Raw genomic sequence first — 8,815 nt, forward strand, 5'->3', positions numbered from 1 at the left:
TGAAAGTACCTTATGCTGTTCCTTCTGGCATCCCTGAGAGATGTCAATTTCTTAATGGTCATCTAGGTGACTAAACTGTGGAATCTCAGAGTGAGGGGAGGAACACCCACCTCATGTTCTTTTCTGAGATGTTGAGAGTCTGTAACAGGACTCAACTCAAAAAGAAGTTCCTGCCTCTCTCTTCAAAGTCCCAGGTCAGTCCACTGAATATTTTTTAACTACCATACCAGTCTGATCAAGTTTGAAACATTGCAGAGGCTGCACAGCATTCTTCTGGGTAATGAACATGAGGCGTGAAGTTTTCCCAAAGCCATTGTTGGGGTCTTCTCATGGGAGCAGGTACAGACCCTGAAGGTGCTATGAGATTCACTCTTTTTCATATGCAGGGACATCAGTCAGAAGAAAAAGGATAGCAGGACATGGACTTACTCTAAAAAGTTCCAATCTTTAGGGCTTTTATCCCCCCTTTTTTATTATTGCTGCATTGGGGGCACATAGTGACATTTAACAAAGTTCTTACAATACATCATAGTTGAATTCGCCCCTCCGTCATTCTCCTGTGTTATCCCTTCCCCCATCCCCAGAAGAGTTTTAACAGGTCTCATTTTCTCATCTTCACACATGGAGTGCACACTATTTCCACCATATTCAACCTCCTACACCCTTTCCTTATCCTCCCTCCTCCTACTAGTGCCAACCTCCAGACAGGACCTATTTTACCTTCCTGCTCTCCAATTTAAAAAAAAAAGATGTTTTTATTTGTTTAAGATAGCTGTACAGGGAGTTTCATTGTGACATTTCCATGTCCATATGGATTATAACCTGAATTGGTTCATCCTCTCTATTTTTTCCTTTCTGCATTAGTGCCCTTCTTATGGTGATTTCAAAAGGTTTAAAAATTCTATATCATTCTTGTATGGAAGTACATCAACCATATTCACCTTCTTAATTTCCTTCTTTTGTTATCTCTCTTTTATTAGTGATCTCCCCTTAGTGTGAATTTTTTTTCATAACATTACTTATATTTGTATTGGGACTATTTTTCACATATGAGAGAAAACATGCCACTTTTGGCTTTCAGAACTTGGATAACTTCACTTAACATGATGTTCTCCAGTTCCATCTATTTACCTGCAAAGGACAGATTTCATCCTTCTTTATGGCTGAATAAAATTCCATTGTGTATAAATACCACATTTTCTTTTTACGCCCTTTTTGTGACATGTCTGAAATCATTGTTTAGCTTTGGTAACTTAGTAGTTCTTAATTTTTCTACCTTTTTGAGCTCACATTTCTTAAAGACCTACTGTGGTTGTATATTATAGTAGGCACAGGTTTTTGTAGTAAACTTTTGAGGTAGGAATAGTTTTGATTTTTAATTTGCATTTGTGTAAACTAATCTTCTGGGAGGCCAAGAAATATTTAATTTCACAGAGTAATGGTCCCAGAATATTTCTGTGTGTCCCATAAAGGAATATTAGCTAAAATGTTACTCAGGTTTGATAAGTTATACTAAAATTATCAGTGAGTACTGTGCCAACCAGTTTGATTTATTTTCATAGAATATACATGAAAAAAATAGTGGTATAAATAACTTGCAGAACCCTCACTCCTTAAATTGCAAGCAGGTTCCGGAATCCTTCTAAATATCTCAAAAAAGAGAAGCTGTTAAGGAGTCAGATGAACCACCTCATATAGGAGAAACAAGCACACAACATTTAAGAAGTGTGAGTGGGAAAGTGTCTAAGTAGATGAGGTCGAGAGTTTGAGCCATTTTGAAGAAAATGTGCATTTGGGTATCTCATAGAGCACAGGTCACTGATGGGTACAAGAGTCACAGAGACAAGCTCAATGGAAAATGTGCAAATGTGGAACTTTAGGGAGTGAACTCTGATAACCTAGAAAACTGAGGGGTAGATGTTGCCATGTTCAATGGACCATGTGGAAACCCACAAAGGGTGGGACTATCAGCAATCAGGAAAATGAGATATGATGTTTTGGACTTGTTCAAGTCAGTGAATTGTCAAGAAAAGTTGTAAGAGTAGTGGCCTTGGTAAAGGGTAAGTTAGTTATAAAGAAAAGGTGGTAAAGATATGGCTAGGCCTCTGCATTACCATCATTAAAGAGAACAAAATTGGATCCTGGGCAGCTGAAATCGAATGGGGTAGTGGTGTTACATAAAGGATCTTTGGGAATCAGTGTTAAAGGGTAAAGCACCATTCCTGATTATAGAAAAGCATCACTGTTGTCAGAGAATTTGTCATATTTTCCAGTGGTCACCTGACACTGGCATGGGAAACCTGAGACAAGGTCACAAGTGAATCATTGTGCACTTGATTATGCACAAGGAAGTTTCGTGACATCAACATGAGTGTGGCAAGTCACTTTGGGATTGCGCGGAGATGGTATTTTTGGTTGGGAAATAAACACATCACCCCAGTCCTGGGCTGTTCCTGCCATGTTGGGACACCTGGCCTTTATAAAGGGACTCTCTATCGCCCTGATGCTACCGCTTGCAACTCCGTTGTAGATCCTCTTTGGAGACTCTGGTGAGTACAAACCGCAGAAGCCTTTCTTGATACTTGCATGATTTAGACTGTAACCCAGAGGAGTACGATCATTTCTTTTTAACAAGTTAATGCTGATAGGTGAGGGAAAGAACATTATTAGGTTTGGGGGGCAATTTTAGCTATATTTGGTAGGTGACTTTGAATGTGGTGAAGGAAATGGAGTCAAAGGTACAATGTCAAATGAAGGAATTTGAAATGGCTCCACATCCATTCAATACACCTCCCTCAGAGTGCCATCTCCCTGAGTGATGGGCCTTCATAGTGCTCCTGTATGACCCATGGTCAGCTCAGTGAAATAGGGAACCAGCTCAGCACTATAAGTAAGCTCAATTAAAGGGATAGCCATGGCTTCCTGATTTAACTGGATATTTGTGTCATGCTTGTCTAGAATTTCATATCTGGAGCTTTCTTCCCTCCAAAGTATTTGTTGTCAGAAAATATCTGTTGCCGCTTTGTGCAAATTTTATCTTTACAAACTGGTAGAATACCAGATTAGCCAAGAAAGCAAAGCAAAGCAAAAGAAAAACGTTGAAAAACTGTGGATAAAAGTTCACAAAAGAGAAAAGTGAAGAAGTGTCACAAAATCACAGTGTATTAAGGATTAAGTAAGTCCCTGGAGAATGGAGGATTGATGTCCTAGCTCATTGCTTCCACAGCAGGACTGTCTTCTTATGAATACTTTAGTATGTTTATCTTTCAGATTCTCTGAGACACAATAGAGATGTCTTACCAAGAGCAACAGTGCAAGCAGCCCTGCCAACCACCTCCTGTGTTCATACCTAAGTGCCCACAGCCTTGTCCACCACCAAGCTGTCCACAGCCCTGCCCTCCACCAAGCTGCCCACAACCTTGTCCTCCGATGAGCTGTCCAGAACCCTGCCCTCCACCACAGTATCCTCAACCCTGCCAACCACCACAATGCCCTGAGCCCTGCCTTCCACCCAGGTGCCCAGAACCTTGCCTACCTCCTCAGTGCCCTGAACCATGTTCACCTCCAAGGTGCCCTGAGCCATGTCCACCTGGTCCCTACCCACCTGTGCAATGCCCTCCTCCAATATGCCAGCAGAAGTATCCACCCAAGAGCAAGTAACAGCACCAGAACTCGCCAGGCCCATGAAACAACAAGACTCTGTGGCTCTTCTTAGACTCAAAACTCCATCATTCTCCCTTCAGCTGTGGTGACAGATTACATCTTCTCTGAGCATATGCCAGGTTGAATATCTTCCATTTTGCAGCTGATAACATATTCTTGAAAAACGAATAGCAGGGTCATTGCCTGATAATTGCTTTGCTGTCTCTCTGTTTGTGATCTAGGGTGGTGGTCCATTTCCTGTGAGCAAGGGTGTCTGTTTTTTTGCTTCTTCAATAAAGTACATGTTTCATGGTTAAACCCACACATTGCTTTTTTTCATTGTATGTGTTTTCTGCTTCCATTTAATTATTAAATAAGGCGTTTCCATCACTGATTTCAGTTTCTTTCGAAATCTGTCTTTGAATTGTTAAATTAATAATTCTTTCATTGAATAATTTCATTAAATTATTTTCCCTTACCTACTTGATGACTTTGGAATAGCTACTTAATCTTTCTCAACTGGAGTCTTTGAAAAGTAGGAAAAAATATTCAGCTCATTGTGCTCATAGAAATGAATTAATATATTCTCTTGTGTTCCTAATTATTTATTATGTGTCAGTCTTCTCCATGCTGGGATATGGATACTAGAGACCAAAGTCCCTGTTCTTATAGAATATATATTCTTATTTTTTTTTTTGCAGGACTGGGATTCAAACTCATGGCCTACACCTTGAGTCACTCCATTCTACTTTGTGAAGGGTTTTTTTGAGATAGAGTCTCATGAACTATTTGCCTTGTCTGGCTTCAAACCATGATCCTCCTGATCTCTGCTACCTGAGTAGCTAGGATTACAGGCATGAGCCACCAGTACCCTGCTAGAATGTATAATCTAAAGGAAGTTACATACACATTGAATTCTGTGTCTGTTCTCTCTTTCTGTCTCTCTCTCTATCTCTGTCTCTCATACACACACTATAACTCACACAGAACAAATGATTGTGATTCATGTGTTATATTTTAGTGAAACGTGTAGAAATACTCTTTTAAAGTGACTTTTTATACAAAGGCATAAATGAATGTATGGAAGAATGAGCAAAGAGCACATGTGGGTGTCGATTGTTTCTAAGAAAGGGAATGGCAAGTTCACACAAGGTGTAAAATGGCAACAAAAACTGTGGTCAAAGGAAGACCTCTGAGAAGGTCTTTTTTTAATTAGCACTGGGCTGTTTTACATATGATATTATTTCACACAAGTCTTTAACAGATTTCTTAAAATAGCCACAGGATGACTATCACACCTAAAAATTAACGAATATCCCTTAATATAATTCAGAAAACCAAGATGTATATGAAACTTTTACCTTAAGTTCTAAAACTGAGCAAAAATTCACAGAACAAACTTTTAATAAAGCTCAAAATCTGACCTCATGAACAGGATTGCACTCAGAAAAAAAGTATCAGTCTAAGTTCTAAAAAAAAAGAAAGAAAATTTAAAACTTACTGATTTTTTCTGTAAAGAAATGGTAAAGCGGAATAATATTGCAACAAAATACCTTGAAATGCACTTTACCCTAATTGGTACTTATTTTGGAATAACAACTGTGCTTAACTTCTCTCTTGCCTTCTATTCCCTGTCCCTTATTTATCCTCTTTCAATTGCTCCTTTAAACTCTGCAGATTCACTCAGTGTTTGACACTTGTGATTCTGTTCCATCTTCTTACATTTCCAGTTGAATTATTTTTTCCCTAAGTGGTTTCTAGTGTGAACCTGTGTTTGGATTTCTATCAGTCTTAGTTTTCCTAATATCTATTACCCAGTTCAATAAGCCAAAAGAAATCTCCCTTGGTAGTGGACAGTTGGGTATTGGGTTGGGGAGGAAGGATAAAAAACAGAAGAAAAGACTAAAACTAACTTTTTCTCCTGTCACAGGGGTGATAAATTTTCTTCTTCCTAGAATTTGAAAGATTGAAGATCATATAAGACAGCAACATTTAGGAATCTCAAATCATTTATTTATCCAATAAATATTTATTCAGCACCCACTATAACCTATGTCTTGGATGATGTTTATTCATATGAAATGGTGAAGATGCAGTCCCTCTGGTCAAGGAGTTTTCAAGTTCAAGGGAGAAGCAGATGAGGGGAAAATCCACTAAGTGCAGCTGAGTATGAGAAGCAAAGCTCCTGAGACCGATCTGGAGCTTCTGTCCTAGTGGAATAGTTGAGAAGTGTATTTCACTGGAGCGATGGCTTTGCTGAGAACAGGGCAATCATCTGCCAGACAAAAACCAGTAAGTAGATGCTATATTATAGATGTAGTAAAGAAATCCACGGAGGAGACAAATAAAAGGTATGTGAGAAAAATCACAAGCATTTGATATTGCAGTAGCACACAACTTGAAGTATGGAGTAATAAGAAATGGGGCAGGAGGGGAAGGAAGGACTGTGTAAGGTCCTGGGACTTATCCTTGTGATTTAATTTATTTTAAACATGCGTATCATATAATCAGATTTTACCTTGAAATGGAGTACTCTGCAATGCGGAAGATGAGTCTGAATCAGATAAGACTTGGGAAGAGAGATATTTGAGGAAGTTATAATAACATTGAGCAAGAGAAGAGAAGGTCTTGTTCTAGGAGTATGTGATTAGCCTAGATGGGGTAAATGGATTCCAGAAGTATTTAGGCTATCAGACTGGAAATAGGAGCAAGTAGTTACGGAACAGAGTGAAGATAAGTCAGGTAACTGAGGAGGCTAAAATGGTTGATGGAAATGAAGAACAGTGTGTTGATATTTGGAGGATATATGCATTAGAGATGTCCAAAAGGCAAGAAGATGCTCAATTTAAATTATTTCTGGAATGCAAGCATAGATGTGCCAGTTAACAGCAAATTTGTGAATTATTACCGATTATGCATACACTGGCAAAATCCATGAGCCAGGGACCAGGGACTCCATTTGGCATTTAGAGGAAAAGGTTCAGACCAAGGGGAGGAAAGACTGGGCAATGGAGTAGGAGAATCATTAAATGAATGTAACGGAACCCAGTGAGTAGAGACAAAAGAAAGACAGAGTGATTGATACAGTAAATGTAAGAAGATAAAAATGGGAACACCAGTTCATTCTGCTGAATACTATTGTAGACATTCGAGTAATTTCGGTAAAATGGTGGGGCTGAAGACAGATTACTATGGATTGTGGTATAAATAGTATATAGAACAGAAGAGGCAGAAATTGCAGATGGCTCTTCCATGAGTTATGGCTAAGAAGAAATGGGAGCTGCTAGACTGTGGCCTCATGGGGTCCTACGTCAAGAGATGTATTTTATTTTAATTTTTGAACTTTTTTTTTGTAGTACTGGGGTTTGCACTCAGGGCCTTGTTCTTGCTAGGCAGGCACGCTACCATTTGAGCCAGTTGGAGATATGTTTTAGAGTGAAAGAATTAAAATTTCTTACAGGCTGATAGTGTCACGTCATAAAGCAGGTATGAGTTGAGTATGGAGAGAATTAGCTGAAGAGAGTAAGGCCCTGGCATATTGGGGGGAATTTGGGGCCAGTGGACACAGGAACCCTGTGTGAATGTGTTTGGGTTTGGGGATTAAAAACTTTATCTAACAGTGTCAAGATTGTTAGAATGAAAAGTGGCTGTTTCCTCTTCTAACTCCCCCTATTCCTCCTCCACTCTTCAATGGTAACTGAAGTAATTTCCTGTTTCTTATTTTATCAAATTTAAATAAAATATGTTTCCTTACATCTGTGAAAATTGAGTATTCGTTCACTCCTGTTCTCTTAATTTTCACAGTAATATTTTCAGTTTTTCTATTGTTTATCCTCATGGATTAAAGAACAGTAGTACATTTCTTCTATACTATTTATTCCCTTGGTTTCCCATCAAATGAGATGAGGATGAGGATATTAGTGCTTTCCCTCTTTCTTCCAGTCCCTGCCAGGGGCAAAAATATGTAACATCTACATTGTTAACATGAATAATATTTGCTTTCTGAACAGTATCTATAATGAAATCTAAAATAATTTGTACACACACTGATTTGAGATTTGAACACCAATGCATATGACTATAGTATTGATGCTTATAGCAGAGTTCTTAGTTCCTAGACCTTATAGCCAGCCTTCTTGAGTTTATTCCATGGTGCCCAGCTTAACAACTGTGTGACCTTGGGTAGGTTTCTTAACCTCTCTTTGCTTCAGTTTCCTCAAGTTTAAAGTAGGAGTGATGATAATATTATCTTGTAATTCTCTTTTGAGCATTAAATTCCTAACAACACACAGAGCATTTGGAGTCATGTGTGGCTCAGAGTAAGCACAATGATGATCATATATTATGGAGAAATAAGCATTGGTGCAACCATATAGTCTGTTAATGTTAGTATTTTTTAAATGATGAGTTTAATGTTTTGGACCCTCTCCTGCTTAAAGAAAAAATGCTTTCAGGATTAAAGTTGAGAGTTCATATTTAGCTATGTCTTGCTTATATTTGAGTTTTGCTTTGGCATCTCATATTGTTTCTTGTTTCTCTTTCTCCTCCTCCTTTTCTTCTTTCTTTTGGGACATTAAGTCATCAAGAGGTACGCTTGAGCTGGCTCATTCCAACTCATGAGAGATGACTTTTGATCAATTTACAATCAGGACCTCATTTAAAAACAGGTAGTGTCTGTAGCTTTTACATTGTTAATAGCAATGTATATGCAGGCAATCATTTACCAGCATACCACTGACTGCATTTTAAAATAAATGAGACTCTCATGCTCTATCTTGTATTAGAGTTTCTTCATGAAAGTATCCTGCCTGAGATCCTCCATAAATGTGTTACATTAGAACCTGGATGATCTACTGTGTTCCCAGTTGTGACTCTGTTCATTGTCTTAACTATTTTCAAGTATGTTGAATTTCAAATTTTTGCACTTGCCATCTTGGAATTTTGCTTTTATTTTGTTGTAGATAAACATCAAAAACAACATAAGAACTGCAAAAGAAAGGAATGATATATAAAGACTCAATCTTTGTATTTCTGGAAATGAGCTTATTTTTCATTCATATTTGATGAATAGTTTGGCTTCATGTAAAACTATAGGTTCAAAAGATATTTCTCTTTAGCATTTTGATGGCATATAAAATTGGTCTTTTAGCATACATATTTGCTGGGTTTTTTT

At 38.1% G+C, this 8,815-nt stretch overlaps 1 long non-coding RNA gene across 1 annotated transcript; it reads left to right on the forward strand.

Annotated features, from left to right (window-relative positions):
• The first annotated feature begins 1,736 nt into the window (after positions 1 to 1,736).
• Positions 1,737 to 3,964, forward strand: LOC141414101 (uncharacterized). The gene is made up of 2 exons (XR_012439192.1): positions 1,737 to 2,549; positions 3,271 to 3,964. It is a non-coding gene; the product is annotated as an uncharacterized lncRNA (long non-coding RNA).
• The last annotated feature ends 4,851 nt before the right edge of the window (positions 3,965 to 8,815 follow it).

The sequence above is a fragment of the Castor canadensis genome, chromosome 11 (assembly GCF_047511655.1).
Source record: "Castor canadensis chromosome 11, mCasCan1.hap1v2, whole genome shotgun sequence".
NCBI classification, from domain to species: domain Eukaryota; kingdom Metazoa; phylum Chordata; class Mammalia; order Rodentia; family Castoridae; genus Castor; species Castor canadensis.